Here is a 26296-nt window from a genome sequence, read left to right on the forward strand (position 1 = left end):
CTGCCATTGACTCAGGAGAGAATCCTGGCCGGCGTTCCCATACTCACCCCTGCGCTGACCCTCCACCACTCTCTTTGGTTGCGGTTGGTTGGGATGAGGAAGAGGGCGATGAGGAGGAAGCACAGAGGAAGGGCAAAGTGAACATGAAGTTAAATTATGTCCTGGAAACATATCTGAGAGGAGGCCTCTTTCAAAATATGTCACATCCAGGTATAGATGTCTCTTGATAGGCAAAAAGAAACTGAAATTGAAAGGAAATATACCAAAATGTTCCAGTGATGATTTCTATGTGATCAGACCATGTGTTCATTTTTTTTCTCCCCACACTTTTCTATAATGAGTATGGTTCTTAAACTATTTTTAGCTCGACTTTACAGAGACAAGAGAGTTAAAGATGGTCAAGACACCAGAAAACTTAACATTTGCTTACAAACCGTTTAAGAGCAATGATTTAAACACATACTGGCACTGGCAATCCCACTCCTGGGTATGAATGCAGAAGAATGGAAAACAGGGACTCAAACAAATACCTGGATCCAAATGCTCGCCGCAGCATTGTTCACAACAAACAGGGAGAAACAACTCCCAAGTGTCTATCAGCAAATGGATGGATAAGCAAATGTGGTGCATACAGTGGAACAGTAGTACACAGCCCTAAAAAGAAATGAAGTTCTGATTCATGCCACAATATGAATGACATTGGGAGACACCATGGCAGTGAAATAAGTGAATAAGCCAGACACCAAAGGACAAATACTGCATGATTCCACTTATGTGAAATATCTGGAATAGACAAATTCACAGAAGCATAAAATAGACTAGAGGCTTGCCAGGGGCTGGAGGGAAGGGGAGGGGGGAGTTACTGTTTTGTGGGTACAATTAAGCAATCGTTTGGGATAGTGAGAAAATTCTAGAAAGGGACAGTAGTGGTTGTACAACTCCGTGTATGTACTAAATGCCTCTGAATTACATTTAACTTATACATTTACGTTGGTTAAAATGGTACATTTTAGTGTATGTTTTACCAAAATAAAAACATACTTTAAAAAGGACATTGATATCTCATTAAAGAGAGAACAAAACAAAGCTGGCCTTCATCCCAGCATGCAATGGCATGTGTATGTGTGTGTGTGTGTGTGTGTGTGTGTGTGTGAGTGTGTGTACTCGACCCCAAGCATAGATGTAACGGTCATCCGTCTGCATACTTCATGCCCTGGGGAACAGATATGCAGAAGCACCCCAAATGTTCTCACTGCCCCAGTAAGAGGCCCTGGTGTGGAATACAAGTGTAGCCTGGGAAAGTCAGCAAAATGGGTGGGAAGAGAGGACCAGCCCATATGACCCTTCAAATGCTGATTTTCTTCCCTGCTGATGCTCATTATCATTCACATATGGCCTGCGAATGCTTCGGGAGTTTCCGGGCACTTGGTAATAGTGCAGCTATCTGGGGAATATGGTGGGGAGGGGAAAGATCAAACGCACACACGCATACACATACTCACACATGTGTGAGCCGCTTTTTATATACAGCCTGAGCTGTCTGATTTGGTGGCTGATGCACAGAATTTCTCAAGCCACACTGACTAATGAGTGCGCCAAAGATCCCAGTGTCTGCACAGGTAGGCAGTTATTTCCAGCCATCGTTAAACAGTGCAAATGAAATATGTGGCTTGGATGAACTCTGCTAATTCATACTCTGAGGAGTTTGGTGTAACCCTTCTGGTTAAGAAACTTGAATCGGGGCAAAAAAATGACTTTTGCAGAGCCAGAAAGCTAGGGAGTTCCTAGAGGAGATCATATTACTCATTCTGGCACATAAAATCTCTGCAAACTTTGTATGAAAATTGTAAGTCAGAGCACGCTTTCTGCTCCGTGAGCTGTGCATTGCTCTAATTCTTTTGTGCATTAAGCATTTCTTAATCATCCTTTTAAAGGGCTGACCAATATATTAAAAGGCCACATGATTAAAAGGTAAAGAGAAACCCAAAGTAGTACTAAAATGCACCGGTCATATTTTACAGATGGAGAAACGAGTGAAAAATAATTACAGTGAATGTCTGATGTCCTTGATGTTTTTCCAAGATAAAGTAGCAAAGAACAATCATTTATTCAGTTGAGAGAAAGATTTCCAGCTGGGTAGCAGGTCACTAGGCAGATACAGTGCCTCACAACGGCACTGCACGAGATGTGTGTGCTAGATGAGGTGTGCTCTGAGGAAGAGAGAACACTCCGAAAGGGCTGCTGCTCCTTCAACCAGACAATCCATTCACGGGAAGGCCTAAAAGGCTTTGAGAGAAAGACTCAGATGACATTGCCAGCAGTTAGAAATGCAGATGATCCCTTGCTGGGGGGCAAATAAGCCTCTGCTTTAAAAAAAATAAAAAGGAATCTTAGCTTTCAGCAATGAGGCAATCCGGGCAACCACCCACCGTGGGATAATCTCTGGCTAGTCCTGCCTTACCTGGATGGTCACAGCAGGCCCACTCTGTCCCCACGCCTCTTCTCCCGAAGCACCCAACTCAGTGTTCTCATGTGCCTATTCCTTAGCGCTATTTCCATAACGACATCTATTCCATCTTGTGTTTCCTGTGTACAACCTGAATTTACAATCCCATTGCCCTCAGGATGGAGAGGAGACTCTGGCCACGCTGGCCTCTCTCTCTCCAGCCCCACACTTCACGTCCCACCTGTGCTGGGCTTGATTCTGCAATACGAAGCCTTCTTTTCTCCTGTCTCACACACTTGTCTGACCCGCGTTTACATCAGCCCTTGACCTGACCAGTGCCTACTTCCTCTTTGGTCTCAGTTTAGATGTCACTTCCTCCCTAGAAGACTTGCCTGACCCTCCTGAATGTGGGATACAGCGAGGAGTCTCACACATACTTCACTCTCCCCTTCTGGTGATTTGTCTGACTTTTACTATCCATATTGGTAGCCACTACCCACGTGTGGCTATTCACTTGAAATATGGCTGGTCCAAATTGAGATGTGCTGTAAGTGAAAATACACAGCAGATTTTGAAGCTTTAGTATGGATTTATTTTTTATATTGATTTTGAATGAATATAAATTAATATATTGAATTTTAGATTTAGTATGAATTTAGTTTTCTCATTTTATCGTTTCTTTTTCCTCTGAATTTTTACATTTTTCTTTAAATTCCAGCTAGTTCACACACCATGCACTATTAGTTACTATGAATTTAGTTTTTTAATATTGATTTTGTGTTAAAATAATATTTTGGACATATGGGATCAAGTTAATATAGTATTACAGTTAATTTCAGTTTCAGTTGGTTTCTTCTTATTTTTAATGTGGCTACGAGAAAACTGAAAACCATTGGCTGGTATTATGTTTCTACCTGAATAATACTGGTCTAGGCTATAAGATCTATAAGGGCAGGGGCCAGGCCAGTCTTGCTCACCTAGCATCCCCTGAGCCTTGCACAGTTCATGGAACAAACTGATTCACTCCTTCATGCCACAGGTATTAGGGAGCATTCAGAATAGGCAGAACCCACCCCCTCCCCAGCAATATTTCTTGCTCTGATCCTGGAGACCGAGACTGCGAACATCTCACACCACGATTATGCTACCTTACAGATGTAAGGGAGGTCGCTAATCCACTGACTTTAAGTTAATCAAGAGGGTTGACCTGAGCAGACCTAATTTAATCACAGGAACTTTGAATAGCACAGGCTCTTCTCTCGTTAGTAGCAGGAGAGAAAGGGAAATCTGAAACACAAGAGGGATTTGCTGTGCTGAGATGGAGGGAATCATGGGGCAAGGACCCGAGAGCGTCCTGCACAGTCCATGTGCAGACCCGAGCTAACAGCCAGCGAGAAAACTGGGCCCTTAGTCCTACAACCACAAGGAACTGAATTCTGCTAACAACTTGAATGAGCCCAGAGGTGGGTGCTTCCCAAGAGCCTCCAGGTTAAAGTCCAGCCTGGTCAACACCTTGACTTTGGCCTTAGGAGACCCTAAGACAAGGACCCAGTGGTGTGTGACTTGGCTTCTGACCTATAGAAACTGTGACTTAATAAATGAGTGTTGTTTTAGTCACTAAGTTTGTGTTAACTTGTTATGCAGTGATAGCAAACTAATACAGCTCCTCTGTATCAGGCAGTGTGCTTGGTGCTGGGGGTACAGTGGTAAAAAAGACAGGGGCACCTGGGTGGCTCAGTCAGTTAAGCATCTGACTTCATCTCAGGTTATGATCTGGTGGTTCATGAGTTCAAGCCTCACATCGGGCTTTGTGCTGACAGCTCCGAGCCTGGACCTGTTTTAGATTGTGTGTCTCCCTCTCTCTCTCTCTCTGCCCCTCCCCTGCTAGTGCTTTATGGCTCGCGCTCTCTCTCTCTCTCTCTCTCTCTCTCAAAAACAAAAACAAACCACATTAAACAGGACAGACAAAATCTGTACCCTCATGAAACCTGTATTTTTAGGAGCAAGACAGACAAATAGATACACAAATAAGAGAATGAGGATTTTAAAAAATTTGTGCCTCAAAGGAAATGAACAGGCGTCTGTGACAGGCATGTTTAAGATCTGACTATATGACAATCAGAACATATATATTTTTTTTAATATGGAGAGATGTCCACAAATTTCCAGTGTTCAGACCACAATTCTGTATGTGCAGCTCAACCACATTCTTGCTGCAACACACGCATAAACATAAACACCTGCAAATGCATATACCAGAATATCATTAATAGTTATTTCTGGGCAGTGTTTAAAAATTTTCTTCCTTGGAATTTTCCTTGTTCTTGGACTTTTTAAACCAAAGAATGTGTAACTGGTATCACAGAAGAATAGAAGGCTGTTCCCATTGCGAAAAGTCTCGGCTGGGTTCTTGGGGAAGGAACCACCCCTGCGCTTGGTGTGCAGGGGGTAAGGGGTGGCTGTGGGGGTGGGGCGAGCGGGCTGATCACCGCGGTAAGATTCTGCCCCAGGACAAGCGCCCCCAGGGGAGCAGGCTATAAACGTGTGGTGTCTCACAAATATTCCTTCAGACTGTTTTTCTTTGGAATAAAGACACCTGCCCGATTATGACTTTCTTCTCCTGCCCTTTCAGTAGTGATTTGCAGAAACTGGCTGGGAGAAAGGGGTCTTTGGTAAACACGGAGGGGTTAAAGGGGAAACTGTTTAATAACAGTAGTAAAACGCAGGCTATTTTTGACATCTGGGTTAATGTCCATTACGCTCCATGTGCTTTCCAAATGTGTGCTGTGCCCCCAGGTACAAAAACAGACACCCATTCACGTCGGCTTTGGATGCCCCTGACATTGCACATGGTGCCCACAGAACAGCAAGCCCCTGATAGACTAATTAACAACTGCCTAAGAGAAGAGCTGCTCCTTCTGGAGGGGAGGCAGGCATCCTGCAGCATAACTTCACTAAGTGATTCTGCTCACAGGAAAACCCAATAGAGTCGTTTCTGCTAAAAAAAAAAAGAGAGAGAGAGAGAGACAGAGAGAGAAATCTATAACTACATCTGTGTTATTACTTAACATCTTTTAAAACTGGGCGGAATGGGTTTCCCGTTTTCCTCACGAAGATTTATTTATTATTGTTGTGATCAAAGTGGCAACAAATTATGTTAAATCATTTAATTTTCTTGATAGGAGCAACCACCTTGAAGCCATAATTCAAAAATATGAGTGGAGAGCAACATTTTACCTTGTGAGTGGCCTCCTACAGCTCCACAGGGCAATAAAATGTAACACTTGAGAGCCCAAAGGGCTGTGGATGGGGGGTGGGGTGGGCCCAGCAAACCGTCGGCTCAGAATTGCAAACTGCTGTTAGGGAGGTGGAGCTTTCTGGCCAGGGCACCTAGAGAACTCCGGATTTGGATTTCGACTTTGGTTTCTGTGCACTGGGTGCAACTTACCCACACTGTTTTAAATCAAGGAAATCAGATGAATGGCAGCATACACTGCTGTCTCCTTAGGATTTATTTCTGTAGTTATTAGTGTAGTCATTTATTCATAGCTAATGTTCGGTGCTCGCCATCCGCCACGGTGCTCCGTGCTATTGCAGAAATTATCTCAGACAAGCTGGAGAGCACCATGGTTCTAATCGGGTTGATCAGCCCCTGACACAGATGAGGAGACTGAGGCTTCCAGGGACTGAATGCTTTAGGTCAAATTCCCACCTTTCTGGGGCCTGATCTGAACCCACATCTTCTGGCTTCTAGAGCCCATTCTCTTTACTATGATGGCAGAATTTTCTAAATCTTGATCTTTTGTGTTCCACCTTCCCAATTTTTGTAATCTCTTCATAAACACCTGTCACAATTAATATTTTTCTTTAAAAGTATTTTCTAAAAACTTAAATTTTCTTTTTAAGAAAGATTTATTTTTATGTAAGTGCTTGTTTGCCTAACTCTAAAAATTAGGGCCTATGCTCAAAGAAAAAAAAGATTTATTTTAATGCCATAATGGAGCCAGTATTTGTCTAACACACATTATAATAATTGCATAGCTATTAAAATAAAAGTGTCCACGGAACACTAAAGCTATCTTCTTGTGGACATGCAGGGCCCTGCCTGCCCCCAGCCCTGTCTTGGAGATCATTCCCACTTCCCGGCAGTGGCCTTAAGCAAGGAGCACCTGGAGTGGGTCACTGGGCTTGCACATTCCCATACTCAGGCCACGAACCGTCCCCAGCACTGCCTCAGTTGACATTTTAGGCCAGGCTGCTATAGCCCAGCTTTTCTCTTCTCAAGGACAGACAGCAGCAGGAGTGAAAGTCAGAAATCTGCCACTCAGTATCAGTGTCGGGCACTCTGTGTAATTCTTAAAACACTGGTTGAAAAGAAATGTGCTTTTAGTTGTAAGTTTTCTTGAGATAATAGTTTCTTTAGCCTGAGAGACTGTCCAGAGGCCAAAGGCCCTTGCCACTCAACCCCAGGATTTCTTGATTTGATGCTGTGGACACTTGGGGCTGGGTCACTCATTGTTGTGGGGATGCTCACCGTTAATAGGATGCGTAGCAACATCCCTGGCCTCTGCCCACTAGATGCCAGTAGCATCACCCACTCTCCTGGCCATGACAATCAAAAATGTCTCCCAATATTGCCAAATATCATCTAGGGGGCAAATCCCCCTACTTGAGAATCACTGGCCTAATCTGTTGTTTTTGTATTTAAAATTTTTAAAAATGTTTTATTTATTTTGAGAGAGACAGAGACAGAATGCGAGTGGGTTAGGGGCAGAGAGAGAGAGGGAGACACAGAATCTGAAACAGGCTCCAGGCTCTGAGCTGTCAGCACAGAGCCCGACGCGGTGCTCGAACCCACGAACCGTGAGATCATGACCTGAGCTGAAGTCCGACACTCAACTAACTGAGCCACCCAGGCACCCCTGTTGTTTTTGTATTTAAATGGTTGACTGTGCCGTTTTAAATATCATATTTTTGTTAAAGTACGTATTGCATACCTGCATCTACCAAGCTATATAAGGCATGAACAATTTCGCAGAAATAAACATCTATTCTAAGCTGCCATCATATTATTTTGGACACGGCTGCATAGATTTAAAAGTCCTGTGGAAATAGGTACAACCCAAGTAATAAAAATAATGAAAATGTACAACTTCTCTGACATAGAGTAGAAATGCCACAATCCTGAGATAGCAAGACACCTAAGACACTTGCTGAGCTAAGTGAAAAGGTAAAATCTAGTTTAAATTTATAGCATTCTTCCAGTGTCCCTCTAGGAGTTTGGCATTTTGCCAGGGCTCCTTGTTAAAAATTTGTTAAACGTGTTTGGCATTAATGCAAACACAAAGTGGTCATTTGTTACAAATTCTATTGGAATGCATTCATTTAAGGCAATGAAGTAGTTACTAGAGAAGAAAAAAAATGTTCATTAAGTACATTTTAAAACTACAATGATGTATGCAGTGTGTGACTCTGGCGCCCTGGTGGCTGTATAAACCGCTGACAGAATAACCACACATTGTGTTTAGTTTGAAATTGGAATCTTTTAAACATAAGTGATAGAACAAAAACTGGTTTTGTTTGTTGTCAAAACCGATGTTAGTCTTTCTTTTCTGAACTAGTTAGAATAACCAGAAGTTTGGCATGCAATGTCTAACATCTCAAATCAGTGAAACGTATAGGTTAAAATAATGCTTTGGGAATCTTCGGGGGTGCTGAGAGTGACGCTGGAGACAGGGACCGTTTCAACAAACAGAACACCCGTGCCCCGGAGAGAGGGGGAAATGCCCGAGTCGCCCCGGAGAACCCCCACGCAGCGAGGGCCACTACCACCGCTCCTGATGGTTGTCTGAGGTTATTAGGTTACCTGGAGGGGAAAAACCGTCCGCTTTCATCACGGAGACGATGGAATCCTATGAACAAACATCCTAAGCCTTGTGTATAGAACTTCCACCCTGAACTGTTCTCACAAAGGAATTATTGCTGAGTAATGGTGACTCCCTAGCTCCCCGACGAAACGGTTCTGGAGCTCCGCTTTGGGAGACAGAGGGGCCGTTTGTCGTGACATGACGTTTGGGCCCTGTAACATAGCTCCTTGTGGATGTTAGCATAGACCATACCGTCTCACAGTCCCTAAATGCTTGCTAAAGCTGGTCCTGAAGGTGAATAGGAAACTCACACTTCACAGGAGTATTCACACATTATTCACTGCTTTTTCCTTCTCTCTCTCTCAGTCTGACATATTTATTGCCATGGAAGTGTCCATAGAATAGAATCGAATCCCAGTGGTCTGGAGAGTCACAAGCTCAAATCCCCAGGTCCCCCAAATCTCCCTTTAGGTTGGCCTCTTTTGCCATCTGAGTTGGGTATTATCCAGTCTGCCCTTGACATGGATCCAGGGTACCTCGGCCCCAAGTTCTTGAAACATTCCTAGATCAAGCATAAACTTAGACAAAACCTAGCATTCTGCACGCGGCCTAAGAAGTTTGCCTTTCTCTTCACAAGTGCCCCAAAGGACCAAGAACGAGTAAGTCTAAGAGCAGGGAGAAAATACTTCCAGAAGTAACAAGAGTACATGATACAAAAGATAAAGAAACACATTCCAGGTACTATCCCAGAGCACATTTGGTTCTATCCCCTTTGGTGGGCCCTCTTATAGACGAAGAATAGACAAACAGTTGACTCGTCCACATCATTAGGGCCTCTCTGAGGGTCTTGGAAAAAGTCTGTGCACTTGAGGGGGCCCAAAGCTTCAGCCCCATTAGCTTCACGATAAATTCCTCAGCCTGCCATTACAGTTTATTTTTGAGATGGCATTTTCAAATTTAATTGAGGATAAAGTAAAACATGTTTTTGAATCCCTTCCTGACAAGAACTCAGTTTTAGTATGAGCTTGCCACAGCATAGAGCAGCGACAGGGAAACATCTCTCTAGCCTGGTGCTAAGAAAGCAGTCATGTGCACCCTCCTAGAGAGAGGAGCCGGCAAGGTATTTTGCAGAATTTGAAACATGAAGGAACAATTTGATATCTCCAGTCTGCCGACCAAAAGTGGCTCAGATGACAAGTGTTTACAACAGGATCTTCATAGAGCCAATAATGGCAATTAGTCCCCAGAACTGGAAGGCGCCCTTCCCGCCTCACTGAGGTAGAATGCCATTTACTCTTGGGCTGGCGACTAATTAGGGGTCTCTTTTGAAGATCAAGGTTTTGTGATCCCTGCTTCTTAATAACATGGTTTGCCTGTCGGCCACCTGGGTCCAGGCGAGACCTCCCTTTCCCCCCCCCCCAAACAGCAGGCACTGCCTTAGGCCAGGAGCAAGTGTGGGCAGGAAAACACAGATCCAGCCTGTTGAGCGATTTAACCTCTTCACCACCAAGGTCCTGTAGCCCAGTGCTCGACTGGGCTGCTTAGAATTGGAGACAGTGGACTTCATTTTGCAGACAGGGCGGAAAGCCTGAGTGTAATGCGAGGAACCCCCCTTCGTGGTGCACACTCTGTGCAGCATGCTTTCTTGTGCAGGAAGAGAGGCAGGAAGACTCCACTTTTCCAAATGAGTGGCAAATCAAGAGGCCCTTTGCATCTGCTTCAGGCTGGGCTATTTCCAGAACGGATTTTAGAAGTGACTGGAATAAAGAAGGCTGGAGGTCGAGGGGAAGGACGGTCAAGTACACCTTCTGGAGCTCTAATCCCACCGGTCATCAGGCCCAAGAGGCTGAGATGCCTGCATCTACAGAGCTCTTGCGAGGGTCCCCAAGGCCTGGCTACATGACGCTGGGCTGGCTGCTGCGCTCTTTAGTTAGTGCCGGAGAGGCCAAAACAGCAGGAAAAGTAAGCTGCAAAGAATTAAACTTGTAACAACTTGGGCAAAGCACAAACAGCAAGCGAGGCTGGTCCTTGGGCTGTTGACACACTCTGGCCTGGGTCGGCTGTGGTCACTAAACCCATTAGCGTTCCGATGTGGCAACAGCTAATGCAGCAAGTTCAATGTGTTTTTGTTTCATTTCTAAATGCTGGTTGCACGCCGGCAACGATGGCCGCTGAAGGCAGTCAACCCCACTGCCATAAACACAGTCATCATTGTCGGTGATCTGAAATTCATATTTTAAACTATTTATTTTTGGCAGATAGGGGCTGAATGGAGTTTTGCATTTGATTAACTGTGCTTTAATTTCAGCTTGCTTCAAACTTTTCTGTGTTTTCTAAGCAACTGCCAAATCAGAGTTTCCTGCAACAAAAGGTACTAGCCTTCTTGGGGGTGGGGAAGACCACTTTGGTATGTGGAAAGGGAAAAAGGAAATGTAGGAACACAAGCCAGCAACCAGCTGAGTGAAGGCAGGCCTTTTAGAGATATTCAGGGTCTCTGAGCCCTCTGAGCCCTAATCCACACCCACCTGTAAATAGGGGACTAGGAAAAAAGTGACCTCAATTTGGTCTGAGAGTTGAAAGGGATATGGGGTCTTAAATGAGACTCAAAGGCAGATTCAGCTTGCATTTGATATTGTCTTCAAGTTATGCTTATGAAAAGTAAGAGAATCCTTTCTTCCCTTCATTCCTCCATTCCTTCCTTCCTTCCTTCCTTCCTTCCTTCCTTCCTTCCTTCCCTCCTCCCCTCCCTCCCACTCTCCCTCCCACAATTTTTAACACATCTATCAGGAACCAAGCTAAGTCCTGGGGACATGTGGCTGAATGAGACAGACACTGACTTCATGGAAGGCACATCTAGTGAGCATGTCAGACATTACATTCCACAAGTAATTAAAATGAGCATATGATTTACTAATTAAAATTTCAGTAAGTACCAAGGAGGAGAATGATGCCCCCAAATTCACTGAGCACAGACATTTTGCTTTACGCCATCCAGTCCTGACATGCTGAAGGGGTTGCTGTTATTAACCCATTACACTGCTCCAGAAACAGGAGCAGAGACTAAAGTTGCATGCTAAACATCACAGCTAGGGGGGGCCCACAGATAGGTGGGGCCATGGTGTAATCTTGCACACCGGGACATCAAAACCCAACTTGCAGGAGCACATCGGGGCCCTGACCTGCTGTGGCAGGAGGGCTGAAAACGCCTTCCAAGGAAGTAACCTCTCTGGTGGTTACATGCGCTTACTGGAAGGGAATGGCTCCTTCTTCTCCTTCTTCCTCGTCTTCTTTCTCACTGTGCTAATAGAAAAGTAAGTCCATGCATTTCTGTGCATTCCTAGGGTTTTGTCCAGACTCTCTGTCCTTTCAAATAGATTTTCTGTTGGTGCTTTTTGTCTCTCAACAAGGGCTCACCTACAGGCTCCTTCAAAAGCCTCCACTGCAGCGTATCAAGGTCCATACTTCCTCCTTCCCCTCCAAGAGTTTGCTTCCCGGCCTTCCAGCTTCACAGCATTGGGGATGATTAATCACTTTTAAATATGAAAAAAATTAACATGTCTGAAGCATTCTTCTCCACTGTCAAATGTTTTGTTTTAACATAGATCCAGAATGGCTCCCTTTCCCAGTGGTGCCAAAGCAATACATTTTCAGTTGGAAATTCAACTGCAGAAATCCCATCCAGAAGCCCCAAGCCATATATCTTAACATCTTAATTTCATTTAGGAGGAATGCAATGATTGATCATTTATCATTCTGAGATTGAGTGAACTATCTGGGGGATTCCAATCTATTGCTTCTACACAACTGATGGGATATTCACATGTCTTCTGGCTACACGAGGGCTTTGGGGTCCAAGTGGTCTTTGAAGGAGTGGAATGCTAAAAAGATTATTGAGGGAGGGTCTGCCTTTACCGGCAAAGTATAACTCCAAGGCTTTACTTGCTCCAAATTAGAGCCTCCCTCAGTGATGGCCAGGATGTCTGCTGCTGAATTACTCCCTCTCTTCCACCCCCACACAGGGGATCTTGCCTTCCTGACCTTATTATCCTTTGATAGGTAACTTTGAAAGGCCTGGGGAAAACCTTCACATGAAATCCATTGGAATTGGTGGGACTTGACTTCTTATCCATGAGATTTCTATTTAACCTAAGCTGCTTTGTCACAAAGGAATTTTTACTGCAGTATAAACAAAATGGCACCTTCCTGGGACATCTGGGCCAGGCCACTGGCATCATAGCTACCATTCTGGTTTCCACTCAGGATATCATTATAATCTCTTCATGTTGAGTAGAGATGCTTGGTCCACAGGAAAATGGCCAGAACGTTATAGAACGATATTTCTGGAGGGTCTATAGTACCGCTGATCTTGTGCTAGATGTATGGGTGGGAGCAGGCAATGAAAACATGGTCCTTAAGTCCAAATATGTGTTCTATAATGGTGGGTTCCAACTCAGAACCCACTATGAGTTTCACACGGTATAGGTTTTAAGCAACACGTAGAGAACAAGATGCCTCCAAAATTGCAATCCATCTCTGCAAACACACACGTGCAAGGTTTGCTCAGGAAGCCCATTGCTCAATGGACCACCTTCAAAGGAAATGATGATGTCTCCCACAAAGAAGAACAACATAGAAGGAGGAGCTAGAAGGAAGCAGGGGCTATTTCTGAGGAAATCCCAGGTCGGTCACATTTGCACAGCACTTAAAAGGAGACATACTCCCAGGCCTGAATTTACATTTTAAAGTGGCTGTCTGCTCTTACAGGCCCAGGGCTGCAGCCTTCAGTGTTCCTTCCCCTGCAGCTCCTGCTCAGGGATTAAGTGAACTCTGTAATGTCACTGGGGCTGATGGCCTCTGAGGGTGATTGAGAAATAGTTAACCACGGGCCCCTCAGGCAGACCCATTCTCTCATCTGTCATGAGGCTTCTGGCTACCACAAATGTTTCCAACTTAGATGTGGAGGTGCCCTGAGAGGGGATTCCTGTGCTGCTTTTGTTGCTGGTCACTTTGAAGACTGAAGAGGGAAAAAACGCATTCTCATAATTTAGGAACTGGCTGGAAGTTTGCCTATTAAATCCTAAGGTCCTGCCAGGCAGAGGCTGGGTTTAATTCTTCCAAGACAGGCCTGGCAGCCGAGTGAGGGAGGGCTAGGAAATGCCTGGAGGGAGAACTAGGCCAGAGATTAAGGAGCTGGGGCATTAACAAGTGGCCAGCTGATGGATGACACCAGTGGCATCTTTGGAGCCGTTTCCAAAGACCAGTACAGTACATCTCCAAACCACTCCAGCAGTCCCTGTGTGCCCCGGGGGTACGCCAGAGGCCTTGGCTTTGCCGCAGAGAACTGCCTTGGGATCCAGTCCCATGTGATGCCGCAAACCTCTGCAAAGGCACACACAATTCCCAACTGGCAGTGTGGAGAGTCCCATGCACAAGGAGGCACACAGCTGGGTTCCCCTTCAGGGCCTTTGCACACACAGTTCCCTCCTCCTGGAGCACCGACCCATCGCGCCTTGCTGCCTTCTGCTTGTCCTTAAATGTCTGCTGAAATTCCACTTCTTCAGGGGGGACTTCCCTGACTACTGTTTCTGGTCAAATCCCCCCCTGACAAACACGCCCTTAGCACTCCGTCCTCCGCCCCAGCGTGCTCCTGCTCGGAATGACCCTGCATCAGCACTGATGCCAGCATCTGACTGATGTCAGCCTCCTCTGCCTCCACGAGGGCAGGCTGTGTATGTCTTGCTCACTGCTGTATTTTGTATATGCCTGCCACATGGTGGGTGTTCAATAAATATTTAAGTGGATTAAGGGGAGAGGGGAAGCTGTCGATGGTAACAAACATGGATCGAATGCTTCCATGTGCCAGGAATATTCCTAACTGCTTTACAGCAGGGGTTTTCCACTTTGGCACTACTGGCATTTTGGATCAGATGACTCTGTGCTGTGGGGGCCATCCTGTGCTTTGTAGGACGTCTAGCAGCATCCTGGGCCCCCACCCGCTAGATGCCAGTGGCACATGCACCCCTCCCCAAGTCACGACAATCAAAAATGTTTCCAGACTTTCCAGACACCTCCAGGGAGGGCAACCCCACCCTTGGTCCCTGTTGAGAATAACCGATGTACACATACTGACCCACTTAATGTGCATAATCACCCCAGGAACTGGGAACTATTCTTTTCCTCGTGTCACAGTTAAGAAAACTGAGGCCCAGGGTGGCTAAGTGACTCGCCCTTAATCCCATCACTAGCAGGAAGCTAAGCCAGGATTCAGGCGGTTCAGTTTCTCAATGTGAAGAGGTGCTGGAATTAAAACGGGCTGGCTCAAGGCCACCCAGGTAAATAGGTGGCCCGTGTGGGACTGAGACCTGGCCTCTCTCATCTTCACCCAGTGAGCTTCCTGGCCATGACCCTGGGCTGCATTTTCAGACTGTCTCAAACCACGGCCCTTTACTGGAGCTGGGCTGGGTTTCTGGAAGGACTCCGTACAGATCAGAAGTGACTGCACTCTTCTCTTCACTGAAGCTTCCCTTTCCTGAGTCAGTGGCCAGTGATACCCAAGACCCTCTGGAAACAAGGCTGTCAGAAACTAGCCGGGTGAGGTCAAGTGCACTGCACTCTTAGACATGCAGGAGGGCTCAGTGCAATGTTACAGGGAAGCCAAGACTCAGATCCGGATTTGCCTGCATCTCAGCATGGTGGGTCCATAAGGCCCATACTGCAGTTCAGTCAAACTTGGAAGCAATCCAAATTTGGGGACCATCTACCTTTCTGCCCCTGCTCAAGTGACTCTATTTGTGGACCCTTGGTCTGTCATCCAGGGATGGATACGAGGGATGGCACTATTCACCTCAGAGGGTCACCATGAACCAGGGCCTAACAGAAGCTCTACACATGTGAAAGACCTATCACTTCTTCCCCTTTCTGGTTTGGCTGCCCTCAGGCAAATCACTTGACCTCTCTGAGCCTCAGTTCTTTTCATCTACAAGGCGATGATAATAATTCTACCTTCTCCAGGTGGTTGAGAGTATAAAATGAGTTTTCTTATAAAGCCCCCACACTAGTCCCTGACATGTGATAGGTGTCCAATTACCACTACTGCTTCTCACCTCCTCCTCTACACTAACCCATACAGAGTAGAGAGATGGGCATCAGGACCAGCTTGATCCAGAGTTCAAAAGTTCCAGTGTGGGATATTCATGCCTAGGTTATTCATGGGCTGGGCCAGGGCCTGGTCATCTTCATGAAAGGAAGGAGGCGGAACAAAGAGGGAGCATATCGCAAGGGCCCGGAAGGAAAAGCGGTAGAAGGAACCCAGAGCTTTCCTCAAACTACAAATTCCATGCCTCCCACCTGTGGCACCCTGGGCGGCCAGCCTCACTGGCAGCCTTACCCTTTCTCCTTGGGCCCTTCCTGTTGGCACAGCCGGCATGCTTTACAAAGCTTCGGTATGGCTTTTTCCATGACTCCAGCTGTGAGATAAACTTTCAAGGGTATTTCTGTGGCAGGTACAAACCTGGACAGGAAGCCTCAGGAAGAAATCCTAAATTAATTATATGTCAACATTTAAGCCACAAGAAGGAGCAGTTGTCATAAATTTTTGGGAGGTTAGAATCCAATTTTAGTTGTAAATGCGAGCAAGTTCACTGACTCACTTGTGAACTGGTGCCAACAAAATGATATATTTCACATTCTTTCACAGCTTGTTTTGGCTAAACACAATGAAGAAAAGGGGAGTGGATTACAGTTTTTATTCTTCACTGGGCAGATATGGTCAATCATGCAAAAGAACTATATTACACATGTGCCAAAGCAGAAGAAATTAGCTCAGTTTACCCACTTTTTCTGCCGCCTTCCACCCTCACTGAAAAAGGAGGTGAGACTGAAAATTCAAAAGAAGGTCTTAGGCACTATGGTCACCTTTAGTATGGCCCAAGGCTGGACATCCTGACAACGAAGCAAGATTCTCCCAGGAGTCTTGCCCAATTTCTTAAGTCCTGACCGCACCCTGGTATATAATAATGGCTTCTGAAACATCATTTCTCTGAGCACTGGTCACTGGTTGAAGCTGGTGTCAGGCAGTCACTGGGAGAAAAGGCAGAAAAGTCTCTAGTTTTCATGAGATTAAGAAGGTGGGAGCTTCCAGGTGGGCGATGACGTAAAGATTTGGGGAGAGTGGTGTGTCTGGAGAGGGCATGGGAGCACCCAGCCTTTTCCTTATACCTAGCTGTACACATCTCTTCCATCTGGCTGTTTTTGAGTTATTTCCTTTTATCATACCCTGGTCGTCTACTCTGAGAAGCCGAAGGAAGAGGAGGAGGAAGAGGAGGAGGAAGCGGCCGCCAGGCTACTTGTCACTGGTTTTACTTTCTGCTGACTTTCTCATCCATTCGTTCCATCGATTATTCAAGAAGCATTTATTTCTGCTGAGCTAGGACTGGGGATAGGATACAGTGAGGAGTAAGACACAGACACTGATCTTAAAATCTGACAGCCAAGGCAGAGCCACAGGTAAGGAGACAACGGCAATACAACGTGATGTGCGAGCTAACACGGGGGGACAGGAGGGGTGCCAAGGGAGCCCTGGAAGGACCCGTACAGTCTCAAAAAGGGTCCACAGGGAACCCTGTAGGAGATGACTTCCAGGGTGAGACGTGAGAAGTAATAAGTAGGAGGAAGTCAGAGAAAGAGGATAGAAAGGGACTTTCTGATGACAGCAGAAGGATATGTAAAGGCCTAGTATAAAGCCAGACTAAGGTCCACTCAGACTTGCAAAGCACCAAGGACAGCTGAACACAGAACATGAGGGGAGAAGGGGTGGATACAGGGTAGTGAGAAAAGCAGGGCCAACCACACAGGACACTAGGCTACATTGAGGAGATGGGATGCTTCTCTGAGGGCAGTGGGATAAAGGACAAACAGCCCCATGAGTATGGTGTGGGTGCAACTGTGTCCTCTAAAAGGATATGTTCAAGTTGTAACCCCTAGTACCTGTGGCTGTGACCTTATTTAGTAATAGAGTCATTGAAGAAGTAATCAAATTAAGTTGAGGTTATACTGGACTAGGGTGGGCCTTAGTCCAGTGATGGGTGTCTTTAGAAGAAGATGGAAATGTGGACACAGAGACACAGAAAACACACATAGAGAGAAGACCATGTGAGGATGGAGGCAGGGATTGGAAGGATGCATCTACAAATTAAAGAACACCAAAGATCACCAGCAACCACCAGAAGCCAGGAAGAGACAAGGAAGGATCCTCCCCTAGAGCCTTCAAAAAGAGCATGGTCATGCCAACACCTTGATTTTGGACTTCTAGACCCTTTTCTTTTTTAAAAAAATGTTTATTTTTGAGAGAGAGAGAGAGAGAGAGAGAGAGAGAGAGAGCGCGTGCAGATAGAGCATGAGCAGGGCAGGGGTAGAGAGAGAGGGAGACACAGAATCTGAAGCAGGCTCCAGGTTCTGAGTAGTCAGTACAGAGCCTGACACGGGGCTCGAACCCATGAACTGGATGGAGATCATGACCTGAGCCAAAGTCGGATACTTAACCGACTGAACCACCCAGGTACTCCTGGACTTCTAGATTCTTCCACTGTGAGAGAATATGTTTCTGTTGTCTTAAGCCAGCCAATCCATGGCACTTTGTTACAGCAGCTCTAGTAAACTAATGCAGGAATCATGGTGGAGTCTCGCCATACTGCTCCCAATAATACTGAAACCTCACACTGTTTGTGTGCTGAGATGCCAGGGTCTATTTGGGAGAAGGTGATCTAAGATCCAAGAGGCATCTACTCTTGACACTGGCTCCCTTTGACCCCGTTGAGCAAGCAGAGCTTGATGGCCCGTGATGGGCCTCTCCCAAGGGTGGCCATCTGTGAGAGAGTTAGCACCAAAAGTCAATATTTGTCCCCAGGCAATAGTTGTGTTTGCGCTATGAAAGCCCCACCAGGTTTTTTCAGAGATTTCAATCCGTGTGGTCTTTAGGCCATGAAGTAACCTTGTCCTGAGGAAACCCCTGAAGATGAGCCAGGAGGGATGCAAGTCCCAAACAGTGGGCTTTGGCAGGAGTAGCTCAGGAAACATGATGGGACTGGTCCCAGGGCCCAGGGCTTCAGGGGGGCTCTGCGGACAATTTCTGTGCTTGTGCTACTGGCAGGCTGGACTTTCTTTCGTGGCTCAGTCGAGCCTCCCCGGGCCCTCCCTTAGTGCTGATCAGCTGTTCCCAGCTGGAAGCGGTAATGTCATCCGCTTCCCAGGGACACCAGCTGACACAGCTGATGGGACTGTGGGCCTGGCTGGCAGGAGGACACATGTCCCCACACCTCCTGCAGGAGGAGGAGGGGCCTTGCTTCCCTGGTTCTCCCTGGGTAGGGTTGGAGGCTGGGAAGCAGCCACACAGCCACTCAGTGCCTAGTACTGTGCCTGGCACTAGGAGGTTCTTAAATGGATCTGTTAATGGATGAAGAGCATAGGCTTTTTGATCCAACAGAATCTGAGTTCAATCCTGGCCTGGCCCAGGGTCAGCTGTGCAACCGTGAGCAAGGAATTATATTCTGGGCCTCAACGGCCTCATCTGTGAGATGGGGACACTAAAAATACAGAGGTGTGGAGAGGATTAAACGAGATCATGCATTTGAGTGCTCAGTAGAGAGCCTGACAGTAATGAGGGCTCATAAATATTAGCTATCATACTATTTTTCTTCATGGCATCACAGGCCAATGTAACACGAGTGTTGATACTTGCCAGTTTAAGACTTCAGGGAAAAGGTGGGGGGAGAGAAAAGAGGGTAGAAAAGTCTTCATGAGAATTCCCTTTGCAAATTCCTTCTAGTGCTTTGATCACTATTGGCTGTCATGACAGCTCTGTGACATAGGTCAAGAGTTGTCATCTCCACTTCTGATAAAAGAATCTGAAGTTCATGGCAGTTAAGTAACTCAGGCAAAGGCTTTCCAGTGATAAGTGACAGAGCAAGAACTGAGTCCACAAGTTTTCCCACCACATCCTGACAGGGCACAGAGGCACTCTCTCACCCCTGCCTGAATAAATGAGTGAATGAATGAATGAATGAGAGATCCAACTGTAAAATGATCCAAAGGACCTGTGGGGAAATAAGGGCAGAAATGACTAAGATGGAAGCATCAGGAGATCTTTCTGGGCACCACTTCCTGTGTGGATTTGGGCAGTCACCTCTCCTCCTCTGACCTCTGTCCCTAAATCCCTGCCAATTCTCAAACGCTAGGAGGGGTCAGAAGGAGGGATCAGAAGCTACTGACTAGCAGTCATTTAATTTCCCAAGCCTCAGTTTCCCCATACCTCCAATGGAGATGATAGCACCCCCACAGTCTTGTTCTGAGGCTCAGGTGATACATACATGAAAGGGCTCCATAAGCAGCACTGATACTTGAAAGGATGAAGGAAACTACGATGGCAGATTGGAAAAGAGAACCGGAAGGAAATGGCCCAACATAAAAATGCATTAATATTAACCAACAGGTTCCTTCAGAACAACAAGGCAATAAAACAATAATTTTAGAGAAACAAAACCCAGCCGAGGAAAAGTCTGCCAGAGGGAGCGGAAATGAAGGCACAACCAAGTGGCCCTTGGCTTACCTATCTGGAAAACACAAGATGAAAAAGATTCTTTGTAAACCAATATTTGTAAAAGCCCCACTGGGCTTTCTGCCTGCACAGACTGCCTATTATCTTGGCAAGGGATGAAAACAAGTGAATTCTTATTTAAAATGAGCATGAATCAAATTCAGGTTCACGTTATCAGTCTCACGGTGAGCGATCATTTACTGAATACCTACTATGCGCTGGGCACTATGCCAGGAACTGTTGTCTAGAGACTATCTTCAGTAAACAAATGTGTAGCACTCTTACAAAGCAGGCATAATATTCAATCATTCATATATTCACATATCTGCACAAGTTTATTGGTTGAATAGATATTTCTGGAGTGTCCATCATGTGCCAGATACAATACTGTCTGCTTTAAATACAAAGATAAACAGGGTCTAGTACCCTCCTGTAAGATAAGGTTCCTCAACGCCATCACTTTTGACTTTTTGGGCCAATATTTCTTTGTTTGATAATTCTTTGCTGCACGGGCTGTCCTGTGAATTGTAGGGTGTTTAGCAGCATCCCTGGCCTCTACCCACATAGACACCGGTTTAACAGAAACATGTCCAAAATCTGCCAAATTTCCCTTAGTGGGTGGGGAGTAGGATTGTTCCCAGGTTTGAACCATTGCCTTAAAAAAATGATGGAGTGAATCCAGTGATGCTAAGTCCAAGATTGCACTTCTGGTAAGAGAGTTGTATTAAGCAGAAGTCAGAGCTGATCTTTGATGACATGACTTTGTTTCTGCATGTTGAGATCCTGGAGGTGGGGGTTCCCAGGCCAGAGCTGCTGTGATCTTGTCCTGTTTACTATCATTGCATATCTACTCTACCTGTGGATTATTTGGCTTTTCTCTCCCCATTTGCCAAATCATATCAGTCACAGACTTTTAATTCTTGAACATTGGAGGAGACTCTAGGTGATCCACATTCTGAACCCAACACATCCCTGAGCATTGCTACAAACAAAGTCAGTTCTCCAATGAGCCCCTGGATGGCCCTTTGGAGCAAAGTTCACGTTTCGGCTCCTTAAATGGTAACTCAGTGGGGTGTATGGAAAATCTTAGAAGAAAGAGAATTGGGATTATTATATTCCCAAAATATCTTGAGATTTTTAAACTTCAAAGTTGTATTTTAGTTTCAAGAGTAGCCTAACCTTTGCAAAGGTTACTCTGCAAATATATGCAAGATAAAGAATTCCCTGGGAGAATGTCTGCCAGGTCCTAAGCCTACATTCATATCTAATTTATAATCACACTGAAAAAAAAAACGGGTTTCTTTTTCAAGGAGCTCACATTACCTCTTGTTTGGCATGGTGCAGAGGAGTGACAGGTGCAATTTATGTGAATAATCACTGCAATCAGCCACATTTAAGAAGGAACCAGGGACGTACTCTGCAGAGAGAGAAACTGCTGAGTCACATAGTCCACCATTGCTCCCCCAAATGGTGTCAGAACCATTGGTTACAACTGACCAAATTCAAAGGACATGGCAGAAGTAATAGTCCTCTATTGTGATCCAAGTTCCCTGGCCTGGGCAACTGCAGCTCCAGTTCCAACTCTGCCAGTAACTCATCATTTCACATGGAACACTGAGCCTCAGTTGCCTCATCTGTAAAATTACGCCATTGGACTGCATGAGAACAAAGGATTCCTCTTGCTTTATCAGTCAATAATTTTCTTTTCCACAGTAGTTGTAGCCTGTATGCAGCCTGGGAGTTCCTCTGGGGAGGTGCCAAGAGATGACGCCTTTGATAATAATAGCTCCCAGCAAGTATCCCTTGAATGAATGACTCAGTGAATGAGTGTGGGTGTGGTTTTCCTGCAGCTGAAGCCTTGAGCTGTCTCCACTATCATATGTGATCTCAAACCAAGGATAACTTACTCTGGGACATAAGCGATTTACAGGTTTATGAAAGCCATGGTGTAGACCAGGGGTTGGCGAGACAGTAAAGGGATAGAGTCCATACTTTAGGTCTTGTGGATCTTATGGTCTCTGTCACAACTACTTAATTCCACAAGCGTGGCATGAGAGTAGCCATAGACAATCAGTAAATGAATGGGTGTGGCTGTGATCCAATAAAACAAATATAGGTGGCGGGCTGGATTTGGCCGTGGGCTGTAGTTGGCCCCTGATGTGGCCAACCATCTCACATATGTCCACTCTATCTTGATCAGCCTCTGGTACTCTGGGCCTGGAGAGCAGCACGGCCACTTCCTGAAATATCTGCAAGAATAACAGCCCATCTCTCCCTTGGCTCATCTGCCTATAGTCAGAGCCTACAAAAATGTCCTTGCAAGAGCCAAGTTTTCAGCTGAGGAGCAAAGATCTCCCAGATTATTGGCATCAAAGCCACACTGTCTCCCTGCATTAGGCTGGGGCCTCAAGAGCAGGGAAATCAGACGGAAGGGATGGTTGGAAATGGAGCACCCATGCATGGGAACTTGGCTTGTCTTCCCTGGAAAATCAAATCCGAGTGTTAAAAGAGTTACGATGCCCAATTATTGCAGGCAGCAGTTGGAGGAGGAGTGGGCTTTGCTCCCACCAGAACACCTTTCCGGCTCACACATGAGCACAATTTGGATTCTAACAGGACTATGGAGGAATAGTTTGATCGTGAGGTCATCACATGGGGCTCCAGAGCCCAAGTGACCTTTTGAAGTCTGCTCAGGGAACCTCATTATGTTGCATTTTTGAGTGATCCCTTCTCTGATTTTTCCAAGTCCCTTTGCCCCTGCATTCCTTTGATTAGATTTTTGCCTCGATAGAGAGGCACAGGATGAGGGGAGGGAGAGCTATGGAGGGAACCAGGAGGAAAGACCTGATTATTAAGTGAATAATCTACCCTGGGGGCCTTGGCCGGCTACTCTTTGGGCTGGGCTTGCTGGCGAGGATATCTTTAAGGAGCAGTAATTCTCCAGAAGGCAAGACTCCCATCGCTTACCAACACAATTTGGAATGAATTGATGCAACCCTCGAGTGGCAAGCTGGAACTCTTGCCAAAGCAAGCACAAAGTTTCCCGACTTGTAAAGCAGTCATTGGGAGTAGCTTCCAGAGAAAGGAAGCCGATCCCTCCACAGGACAAGCCACCCCTCCTTTGCCCCTTGAACATTAATGTGTTTGCTCAGCCCACTGTCTGCCCCTGATGTGCATTTGTGTCCTTGCTGCCATTTTTCATAGTAATGACTCTCGACTTCCTGCTAGCAGAATGTCAGAGCACAGAGAGGTCCCCAAAGACTCTCAGTTCCCTTTAAAAAGATGATAAAGGGTGGCTTGGTGTATAACCACATGCACAAATCACTGATACTCATGATCTAGTCAGGAAAGGAGGTAATTCTCCCCCTGATTTCAACCTGCTGATGGGAACTCTCAGCCAGGCCCAGGCTCCCAACTCAGTGATGGAAACTGCCTCCCAGGCCCGGCTGCCTTTCTTAGAAAGCTGGGCTTTCCCGGGACCACCACTGGCAATGAGAGGACACGCTCCCCCTCTTCTCCCTCTCTCTCCAGCTTCAGCATATTTGAAGAATTTTAAGCCACAGAGCAAACCTGGGGAGCTTCTCTCACTTGTTTGAATGAGAGGCCTGGAAATTTCACAGTCATTAATCACGGTTGTAAAAAGGTCAGCAAATACAGCCCAGGGAACTCCCCTCCAGGCTTCAGCCTTTCTGTGTGGACACTCCATATCCACTGCTGCTTCATTACAAGACTCCAGGGCCATTCAAGATCTTTGCTTGAGCCACATCATCCCCTCCTTAGGAGTCCAGATAGTTTTCATGGTTTAAAGGTAGTGAGGGCCATTTCAAAGTAACTGTGACTCGAAAAAGCCTCACATGAATGGAAGGACCACAGGGCTAACTTGTGGTCCTGCCTGAACCTGTGTCCTCGTCCCAGTTTCAACACTAGCACATAGGGTGACCTGGATTAAGTGGCTCAACTTTTCAATGCTTTGGTCAGAGCCCCTGCAGCTGCAGAGGTCTCTTCCTCTGACCTAAGGACCAACATGGGATGATTACTTTCCCTTTATCAACACAAACATCACCAGCAATAGGGGCTCCTGTCTTGTGCTTGGCATGGGGAGTACTGGGGCACAAAGCTCGGTCACACTCATCCCTGCCCTCAAACAATCAAGCAAACAAACCTCTCTGTCTAATATGTCAAGTGTATAATCGTGAGGACGATACTTACTGAACATGAGCCAGGTGTCAAGGGTAGTTTCTAAGGCTCATTGTATATATTAACCCAGCAATTCTCCCCAAGTGCCTTTTAAGTACATACTCTTTTCATCCTAGTTTGAGAGATGATAACACCAAGGATCTAACAGGTCAAGACAACTGGTCAGGGTCACACAGGTACTAAGTGAAAGGGACAGGACAAACCCAGCCTGATGGAAGGGCCCTCTCAAGCTACATGCCCACTGCAAGGACATGGCAGTGGTGTGGGGTTCCTTCCTCAGTTCCTCACTGCGCTCCCAGTTAATCAATTCACCTTTTCATTTATTCCAAAACATTTTGTTTTTCAAGTCTATTTATTTATTTTGAGACAGAGAGAGAGCAAGTGGGGCAGAGGCAGAGAGAGAGGAGAGGGGGAGAGAGAATCTCAAGCAGGCTCTGCACTGTCAGCACAGAGCCCGATGCAGGGCTCAATTTCACCAACTGTGGGATCATGACCTGAGCCAAAATCAAGAGCTGGACACTTAACCGACTGAGCCACCCAGGTGTCCCTATTCCAAAATATTTTAATGAGCCTCTTGGAGGAGCCTGACCCAATGCCAGGTGGGGGGATTGTGGCAGCAGCTGAGAAAGACAGGGTCCCTGCTGTCATGGGATCACAGGGGAGCAGGAGAGACCTCCCCCAACCACCTAAAATCTTTCCTTACTGGTGACGACCCTTAGTCCCTAGAACCCTGGGCCACAAGTCACAAAATGCCTTCCCAGCTGACAGAACTCTATAAACTGCAAAGACAGAGTTACTGCTGGGAGGAGTTCAAGGGAAGACCCCCTTTTCTCAAAGTACATTTGTCACCTAAAAGGGCATTTTCTCAGTCAGCAAAAGATGTATCAAGGGACAGAGTGAGGCCTGGCAGGGGCGTCGCAGACAGGAGCAGCCCAGGTGACACTGAAGCTTCCTGGGCACGGAGGCTGAGCACATGGCGGGTTCTCTGTACTTCAGTGATTCTGGAGGCAGAAGCGTGAGGGGTGGGGCAGAGGCAGGAGCACGAGACTGGAGATTATCACCAGGGCTCACGACTCCTCCAAGGTCCCCTCATCTCCATCTCCCTTCTGTGTCCTTAATGATAATGGCAATGTCCATATTCGTCCTATTAGGACCCACTACTTGGCGAGTGCCCTGTGCTGGACATGGGGCTGAGTGCATGATTTGTACTTAGGCATTTCGTCCGCACTGCCCCCCTGTACAGTGGGTGACAATATCCCATCCCACAGTGGGTGACAATATCCCCGTCCCAATGCCTCACTTCCTCCTGTACAGTGGGTGACAATATCCCGTCCCAATGCCGGTCCTACTCACTGTGTGGCCATTATCTCAGACAAGAGGAGACAGAGGCGCCAAAGAGTCCAAGATGGCAAAGAAAGGAAGAGGGGAGGTGAGACAGGGGGGAGTGAGGGGAGAAGACGGAGGCCCAGAGGGAGTTTCTACTCTTTGAGCTGATGTGCAGAGGTCAGGATTACAGCTAACAGAGCATGTGAGCCCCTCCTGGGCCTCTCTCTGCTTCCCCCTGACCCTCACATACCCACACTTCATCACCACAGCCCTGCATTTTCTCTCTTCTGTATTATGAGGCTCCTTACATGATTTCCTAAAGGTTCCCTATCATTCTGACGATGTGGAGAAAACGAAGCCTGGAGAGGTCCCCCAGCAGGTGAGTGATGGCACAATAAGCTGGTTAGGAACACAGCCTCTACAGTGGGAGCTGTGGGGTTTGAAACCCAGCTCTGCCACTTACTGGTGTGGTGGCCTGGGCAAGATTTATCACCTTCCAAGGCCCAGTTCCCTCCCGTGTTAAAGGAAAAGAAGAAGTCCTCACTGGCTGCATGGAAGGATTTGCTGAGAACATGTATTAAAGAACCTGTCATTGGGGCTCCTGGGTGGCTCAGTCAGTTAAGCATCTGACTTTGGCTCAGGTTATGATCTCACAGTTCATAGGTTCAAGCCTGGGATCAGGCTCTGTGCTGACAACTCAGAGCCTGGAGTCTGCTTCAGATTCTGTGTCTTCCTCTCTCTTTGCTCCTCTCCCACTTGTTCTCTCTCTCTCTCTCTGTCTCTCAACAACAAATAAACATTAAAAAAATCTTAAAAAAAAACAACAACAAATCTGTCACTAGGCCTGACACAAAGTAGTAGCTGAATAAA

At 46.3% G+C, this 26296-nt stretch overlaps 1 protein-coding gene across 1 annotated transcript in view; it reads right to left on the minus strand.

The window, feature by feature from the left end:
* Positions 1-26296, minus strand: part of ERC2 (ELKS/RAB6-interacting/CAST family member 2) — an 887162-nt gene that overhangs the window by 3028 nt on the left and 857838 nt on the right. The window lies entirely within an intron of this gene.

This window comes from Prionailurus viverrinus, chromosome A2 (genome assembly GCF_022837055.1).
Source record: "Prionailurus viverrinus isolate Anna chromosome A2, UM_Priviv_1.0, whole genome shotgun sequence".
Classification (NCBI taxonomy): domain Eukaryota; kingdom Metazoa; phylum Chordata; class Mammalia; order Carnivora; family Felidae; genus Prionailurus; species Prionailurus viverrinus.